Source organism: Oxyura jamaicensis, chromosome 2, assembly GCF_011077185.1.
Source record: "Oxyura jamaicensis isolate SHBP4307 breed ruddy duck chromosome 2, BPBGC_Ojam_1.0, whole genome shotgun sequence".
Classification (NCBI taxonomy): domain Eukaryota; kingdom Metazoa; phylum Chordata; class Aves; order Anseriformes; family Anatidae; genus Oxyura; species Oxyura jamaicensis.
Window position 1 is genome coordinate 9153897 of NC_048894.1, and position 8903 is coordinate 9162799.

Sequence of the window (8903 nt, forward strand, 5' to 3'; positions counted from 1 at the left end):
CTTTCTCAAGTAGATATTGCATTATAGTAATTACACCCCCAAGTGATGAAAATATGGCAGGATTCTCAAGCCCTGAGATGATTTATAGTCTTCTGGCCCTAATATGAAGGAAAAAACACCTCTTGTGAATTAAAGCATTTGGGTATCTCTAAGTAGCTGAACGGAGGACTCCAGAGATTTCATACTATCTTGCTGGTGGGAGGACAGAACAAGGAATATATTGTGATTCATCCAGCTCTTCAAAATATTCTCATGTTTCTAATTTTCAGTCCTGTAAGCCCTGTATCATACTGGAAGTATACCCATCCTGCCAGTAATTGCACTTGCTGAGATACCCCATGCTGAATGTCCTATACGTGTCTATGTTACATGGCACAGTCTGATACTGACCGTTTTTACAAGCAGTGCATCACATAAGTCTCCCCTTTGAAAGTGTATCACACTGCTCCTGCTTAGTTTTCTTCTACTTGGTTCTGAGCTATAACCCTTGGCAAGAGTAAAGGTAATTATATACAAAATAAATAAATAGATAGATAAATAAATAAATAAAAGACACAGCTGTCCTACAAACCCTTCATGCCCAAGGTTTGTCCACACGTCTCATCTGCCATCTGAGTTCTTCACTTCCAGCTATTCCAGTTTGCATAGAGAGGTTGATGCCAAGAACTGTGCCTGGGATGCCAGGTCATTCTTAACAAAAATGCCAAAAACAAACAAACAAACAAACAAAATCTTCTAACATAAAAAATAAAAAGCATACAAGATAAAATACCTCATAAAATATTTCATAATGGTCAGTCTTTCTTCCTGGAGCCTGCTCAAAGTAGGCAGTGAATTACCAGCCACCAAAAGACATACTTCTGACGTCCTGTATTCCTTGGGACACCCAGAATCTCTTAAAATACATTCTAAGTACAAGCCAAGACCATACTTCCCTGGTGGGGATCTCAGGGCCCTCAAAACCCCAATAGACATTAATTGCTCTGACCAGCTTTGACAAAAAACCCCACCTTTGCCCCATCTATCCATCGACCACTGGGTATGCAGCAGAGATTAGCCACAACTGCCTAAAAAATCCTCATCCTAACTGGGTCCCCACTGAAGTTTCTGGGGAAATTACGGTGGTTATGGGCGTGTTGCAGAAGCCTCCAGGGCTGCAATCTGCCTCTATGGCTGGGGTTTGGAACCAGGATTTGGAAGCTAACCTGGAGCTGTGGGCAACCCTGTTGCAAAGCTCCTGTGTGTGCATCTCTACAGGTACAGCAATTCTAAATGAGGCACCTACTGTTCCATGACTTCAGTTCTGATGATGCCCATCTACATCCTCATTTAAAAAGAGTCTGATATCACATTTTAAGACTGCTGGGGTATGGGCATCTGTCATGCTGTTACGCTTCTGTACTGCCAGGTGTCCATGTCTGGCATGTCCTTTTCCCCTCCGATCTCATAAAACAGTGGATGCCACTGTCTAGCTTAAAAACGTTGCAGATACTCTCTCTTCGCCACCTTCCACCTGGGTGGTTTAGTCAAGATACTTGAAAGCCTCTTAACAGCCTGATATCTGAGGCTGCTTTCTAGACTAGAGGACTCATGGAGGCACCTGAATCCAGGATAGGTAAACTATAAAAGCAGACCCTGTTGGTTACCCCAGTACTGCAGGTTCAGCCTAGGGTACCAGGGATATACAATGCCACCATCTTACTCTGTCTCCGGTTTTCCTGTGCTCCAAACCAGACGTGTGCAGAGGTCAACAGTTCTTCATGAAAATGCTACTACTCCCTTGCCTTGTTAAATCTCTTCCATGGAGTGGATGAAGTCATCCCAAGCCTTCTCACTGGCAGCTGAATCCTGCACACAGAAGAGATATACTTCCTGTATTTCAACAGAAGAGCAGCAGAGGGGAAGGTCTGCCTCCATTGCTGGCTTTCAAGTTGCATCTTCAACTCATTGAACTGCATGTGATCCCTCTTTTGCCTGGCCAAGTGTGCCCTGCTCTCCTACATGATGCTAATGGCTGATATGAGAGGAGCAGGACAACTCCCAGCCTTATCCACTAAGTGTCAACATTCATCTACTCATCTTCATCAGTGTTTGATAATTGTCACTGATCCCATTTTACGTCAACAATGTGGTCAACCTGTAACAACTACTACCTGACACAGGAGCGCATTTTCTTCCTGGCCCAAAGAAATACCTTTGCCCTTGCTGTAGTATCCTTCAGTTTTCTTGTCTCTGGCCAATTCCCCATGTTTTCTACATGGTACATGCTGATTTGACTGTTGCAGTGAGAGTTTTCCAAAATTCTGGTCCCACTTTATACAGAAAAATGCATAAAGCTCCGTACTGCACATCATGTAGCAAATTCAGAGCTGTTGATGAGCTTAGCTCACTGCAATCTGTGTCATCCATGGGGGACAGAAGACTGCAGAGCTTCCAGACAGACGCACAGACAATGAGTTTCTCCAGTGTGAATGCAAGTATACTGTTCACTCATTATTCTCTGAAGCCTGTTCCCTTCAAACTGGTTACTGATAAACTTGTATCTATTTTATCTATTTTCAGTACTATTAAGGTTACAAAGAAGTCATCTGTTTGAGACAGATGGTCTTTTGTTTCTAAACCCTGTTGTTTTGTGATTAATCACCTACTTAAACTTTAAGGATAGTACAAAGCTATTAAGGTTTCATAGGATGTATTCATATTGTAATGAATCTTGTGTATTGACGCCTCAAAACCTGTTTAATTTGCTCTTACAGAAACAGTATTTTTGCTATTGTTGGTTACTTTACCAAAAGCAAAACATTCACATATTTTCAAATGCTAAAAAAAATAAATTAATTAGAAGTCACTATAAGGCACACTGGGAAACCTGGATGCAAACAGGTTGTTTCACCTTGAATAGTAAAAACAACAACCCATAGGAAATAATTCAGCAGTTTGTAGGGACTGGTGAAGTATCAATAGGATGTAATTTTATATGAAGTGCCAGTAATGCTGCCTAGTATTTGACAGAATTTTACTATTTGTGTAGCCACATCTTTGCTGAGCACTGTTTATGCAGTCTGACAGCCACCTCCCCATGCCACGCTCTGTCCTGTCATTCTGGGTATCCAAGTGCCCTTACTCTGGAAATAGGTTGACCTGATATCATCTCCTTTCTTAAACCCTGGCCGATAGCATGCTTTGGTCCATGTAGAGTTGCATGCTCCCAGAATGAGCATAGAGTATTATTTCAGACCTTCTTACTGTCTCATTGTGCATTTAACACCTGAATATCATCAACAAAGTAAGAAACCAACCAACCTCTTTCAGATGGGTCTTCTTGACTCTTCAATTCTATTACCAAAGTGACATTTTGTCTTGAATGCATTCAGGCTGCAAGGAAATCTGTGGAGGAAATTGTTAGTGAACATGGCTGTTTTCCTAAATGATATGATGTTTGAATTTTCCTTTGTAGTGATGGAGGTAGTACCTTAGAGAGCTCATAACCCTTCCAGGCTCTCTTCACCTTACACACCACAGTAAAATACTAGCAGCACCTCAGTCAGTGAGATAGAGTTTTCAAAGGCTGAAATGCCAGCCATGCTACTTCCCTTCCTCTGCATTACATTCCCACCGTTGACAAAGCAGGATCCACCCGTACATCCTTCTACCCTTATTTTCTAGTCCTGGCACATCCTTCCTTAATTTCTAGTCCCACTTCAGGTCATGACAGGTTTGAGGGAACAACAGCCCACCTGTCAGACAGCTCTGATGGAAGCCTCAGGTTTATTCTCTGCAGCCTGAAAAACCTTACTGAATAACAAATCAAAAACTGTTTTGTCTACTCATGTTATAAAATTTGTCATGTAATTTGGCACTTGTGAAGCAATCCTGCCTCAGACACTGCACAATTCAAAGTTCCCCATATCTAATTTATTTTTATATTACTGCAGGCTAATAATCTCCATAGAGCTTCTGAAAACCCAAGTGCTGATTTCATTTTAGCACTTTGTAAAAGTACCTGAGCAAGTACCTCTTGGGTAATTGTAATTCCGATGCTGTCCAGCTTTGTTCTTCTTTGATTTGGTGCAACTAACCCTCCAGTAGTATTGATAAAACAGTACAAGGCTAGACAGACTTGGGGAAAATAACCTAGTAAAAATAAAAAATGTAATCAGAAAGAATTCTCCGAGCCAGTTTGTTATGTGTTCACAGAACAAAACGAACAATATAACTGAACAGAGGGAGCTACTCCAGACACCACTGTTATAGAGAAAAATGCTTGTACTACACGGTACACTCAAAGCAATCACAAATATGTTTTTCTGTCTGGCCTATGCCATTTTAAGTACTGAGAGTAATAGAAAATGCAAGAAGCTATATTGTCCTTTTCCTTTGCACACACCCAGTCCTTATAAAGAATTCATGAGTCAAGAAGTAACTACAGACAATAATTTTCAAGTAGTCCTTCCTGTCCTATGTTGTGGAATAAGAAATACTTAAACTTGTCCTGCTGACACGGCGCATATTTCACTTTATGAAGAATTAATGTAAAGGTTCACTCATGCAATAAATTTTAAAATGTACATTTTAAAATCATGAACTGTATTTATACATTGTATCATATGTATACTTATGCATAATGCACGTCTGTGTATTTATATATGTGAAAGCACACTTACTTTTAAAGTTCTCTGAAATACCTGGTTATCCTGCAATAAAAATAAAGGTGCTGTGCAAAGCAGCATTGCATAGTGTCCTCCACAGAATTTCTTTGCAAGAGTACAATACACTGACTGGTCCCTGAGTTAATTTGAATTAAGATACTGTTTTTTTTTTGTTTTGTTTTGTTTTGTTTTTGACAAAATCACTGCCTATAGACTTTACTGAGGATGATGCATTTGCCCTTGCAAAGAAGCAGCAGCTTATAGTATTCTTTCATATGAGTTTGTGTGAGCATGCATACAAAAGAAAGAAAAATGTAGTTTAATTACTGTTGGAATGTCTCTTCAGCATATTATTTTACTATGAAATTCCTAGCCTGTGCCCCAAATAAACTCATTCTTTTAATATGTAGGAAATATTCTAATGACTGCTTGAATTAATTATAAAAACGGGTAAGTTTAAATAATATAAACTGAAAAAAATATATGTTCATATACGAATCTGAAATATACATAAAGGAAAGTATCTTCTTAGTTATTTTCATTTCTTACATGCATCATTGCGTACACAAAACCATGTACCCAAAATTACTGTCTTTACTGAAGACAAGCTCTGGAAAAAATGAAATGGGAGCTTTGTCTACACAGAAATATAGTAAGAACTTCACGGTGTGACCTGCAGTTTTTACTAAAATAAATTAATGGATGGTGTGCAGAAGCCAAGATTAAACAGAGTAGTAACAAAACATTAGTAAGCACTTTTAATGTAATTAATTTTTGATGTATTGCAATTTTTAGCGTGTAATTATTTTTGAAGGAACTGCAGCACAGTACTGGATCACATGCTTATTCAACCTAGTTACTAAAGAATAAAATGTGACAATATTTTTAAATTCTATTGCTGAATAATACTGCATTGTACATCACAGATAATAATGGCAAGATTTCTCTCATCTGATAATCACTCACAGTGATTACCTAATAAAAGGCCAATTCTTGGTACTATAAGATCTTATGGTCAGCCTAGCATCTAAGGAGGTGTTGAGATGCACTATATAAAGCACCCAGGCTTGCAGTGACCTTGAATCTGTTTCCTTATTGCTGAAGCCTGGGATCGTTCCATGGCTACATTCCCAGTCTGCATCAAGAGACTGGTGGTAACATCAATCTTAAACACTGGTCTTTAAGACAATTTTTGATATTGGCCTCGAATAGGTCTAATAATTTTGCTTAATCACCTCTGTTTCTACACAAAAACTGGAATCCAGGCTGACTTCTCATTTTTCATTCTTGTGAAATCCAGCCATAGGCTTTCTGTCTGCCATCAAATATCTGGAATCACAATTAGATAAAATATGTCAGATGCCCCGTGACACCCAGTCATCTTTATTGTAGAGAAGTTCACTTTCAGCTTAGAGTAGAATAAATTCCATTTGACTCAGAGGTCGGTACTTCCAAAGAAAAATGAGAACACTCATTTGCATGCTTAAATATGCAAAGTCAATACATTCAATCTGCATTATTTGTCTCCTAATGAGAATGACCTTTTCTGCTGAGCAGAAACAGCAATTGAACATGAGCACGTGGACTTTGTGTTACAATAAGGAATTCCGAATCTCTATTGAAATAAGTCAACTGCTTGCTTCTCTGAACACGAAATAATCACCATCATATTGAACCCTAAATCCAAGTGCTTCTTCATCTTGAGGGAAATCTAGATTAGGTTCAGTATTTGAGTTTTGCTGCTTGGATGTATCTCTTGTAACACTCCTTGCCTATTCACCATTCTTTACAAAGAACATCTAAACAGTTCTCCCGTCATCAGTGTGGGGCAGGTTAACACCATAGCATGTTTATAATTATTTTACATAGCAAAAAATCAACAGAAAATGATTCAGTGAGTGGCTTAAGGCTACAAAGAAGCAAATATTATGTCAAGCTTGAAACTCAGTTTCACCTTGTCTTTGGTCCTGTGTTCAAACACATAAGATCAAGTTTCTTGCAATCCTTTAATTGAAATGGAAAGAAGCCACGTCCAATTTACAAAACAGCATTAGGATCACATATCCTGTGTTGTTCTACTTCTGTGAATGCCAAAGAAGGGAATGAGTCCTGCATGTAGGCATCTCTTCTGTAGACAAATAACATCAGCATTATGGCCATTTTATTACTAAACATTTAGTTATCCTTTGTACTGGGGAGGGAAGTCAAATTGCCAGTATGCTTGCCATGCTTGCCTTCCTCTAAAGCTTACTCTTTTCATCTGCAGACCTCAAAAATCAGCAGAAATATTACACCACACAGGTAATAGGTCTTTGAACTGGAACCACTCACATGCATGACTCAGGATTAATTAAAGAGCTGGGAATTCAAACAAACATCTTGACATGGCTTATAAGCGAGGGCATAGTTATATATTCTTGCAGTTGTTTCTTTTTCATTATGGTGTTGCAGGAGCCTCCCATCATAGATCAGGGTTTCATATTATGAGGATTTATTTAAACACCTAATGAACACCTGTAGTTATGAATTTACAACTGCCATTATGAGACAAAGAATAAAACCCTTCAGTTTATAATCATAATATTCAAGTGAAACTAGCACATGCCTTCTTTTAAGTATACATTTTCCCATGATTATGTACAGGAATGGAATGCAGTAATTTTAATGCTTCCACTCTGAAAGTGAATCCAGACACATATGGATTGTCCTAAAAATAGATGCCTTACCATAGGCACCAGTGAGGAGAAAATTCATACTGAGAAAAATAAGATTCAAGCTGTACAGAACCAGCCAGTTCCCCAGATATACACTTATATATCCAGTTGTATAGAGCTTTGGTCTTGATATTACTTTATTTATGAGTATGCTTTTTTGCAAAATTATTCTGGAGAACAAGAGACACAAGCCCTCTTATGATAAACACTGTAATTACACTAAATGGTTTTTGTAATTGTTCTTCTTTTCTTGGCCTGTGTTTCAAATCTGTTTCATATTGGGCACAGGTGCTAATACAGATGGGGGCAACAGAAGGAGCAGCTATACTCGTGAGAGTAACAAATCCCCATTTAAAGCAATATGGGAAATAACTGTCCCACCAGCAGGATACCCTGATGCAATATGCTTTGGTAATCTGCTAATGGTGCAATTTCATAACAGATCTAGCCGAGTTGTTGCCTGTACTGCCACTGGAAGGAGCAGTTCTCTTTCCTTTCCCGTTGCTGTCTGCTTCTTTCTGGAGCCAAATCAAATAACTAATCCTGGAAAAGTAAAAGCTTATTGGTTACATTTGGATCAAACCTTGGATTTAGTGGATTATGCCACAAGTCCCGGTTTTAGCAAGATAAGGATAAGGAAATGCACTGCCAGGACAAGTGAGTGGCAGATTGATGTCACCCTGAAGTAGCTGCAAAACTGTGACCTTGAAAGAGTGATTGCCTGAAAGGGACATTAGCAGATGTAGGCGTAGGTTGGGGTGGTTTCCAGTGTTAAATATGTGCCAGATGGAAACATGAGGTTATTCATGTTTGTATGTGCACTGTCCATCTCACCCTGAAGTGGAAGTCTAAAATGGGTTAGATGACTGTTCCACTAAAAGCGACTATTTCATATGACAATAAACAGAGAGGAGACCTTCATCCTGTCTGTCACAGCAAAATCAATGCTGCTATTTCAAAGTACTTCGAGAGGATGGTCAGGGAGGAGATGACATTGTGACGTTGTAATGTGCTGATGGTAGCAGACTTCATCAACATCTTGGATCAAAGATAGCAGGGATACAGATTAAAACTGCTGATGATTATAAAATAATCAATGAGGGCAGAAGTATTATTTTTAATCCACATAAATTCACTAATCTAGCTCTCAGCATAGTCACAGTTGCATCAAGATATCACAGGTCATTACCAAAAAACGACAGGGGGACAAACTGGCTGTCAGAAATGGTGGATGAAGGCATTGCTGCTGAAAGAATGAAACAAGAAGGTTCAGTTTATGAAATAGCTCTTTCATAGAGCTCTTTGGAGTATGGAATTGACCAGGCAGCTATCCACAAGGAAAAGGAAAAACAAACAAACAACAACAACAAGAAAATCTGACTGCTAAAGCCTGTGTTTCTTTCTATGAACAAGGAACCAGGACTCGTATTTTTGAGGATTAAAAGGGAAAGGAAAGGAAAGGAAAGGAAAGGAAAGGAAAGGAAAGGAAAGGAAAAGAAAGGAAAGGAAAGGAAAGGAAAGGAAAGGAAAGGAAAGGAAA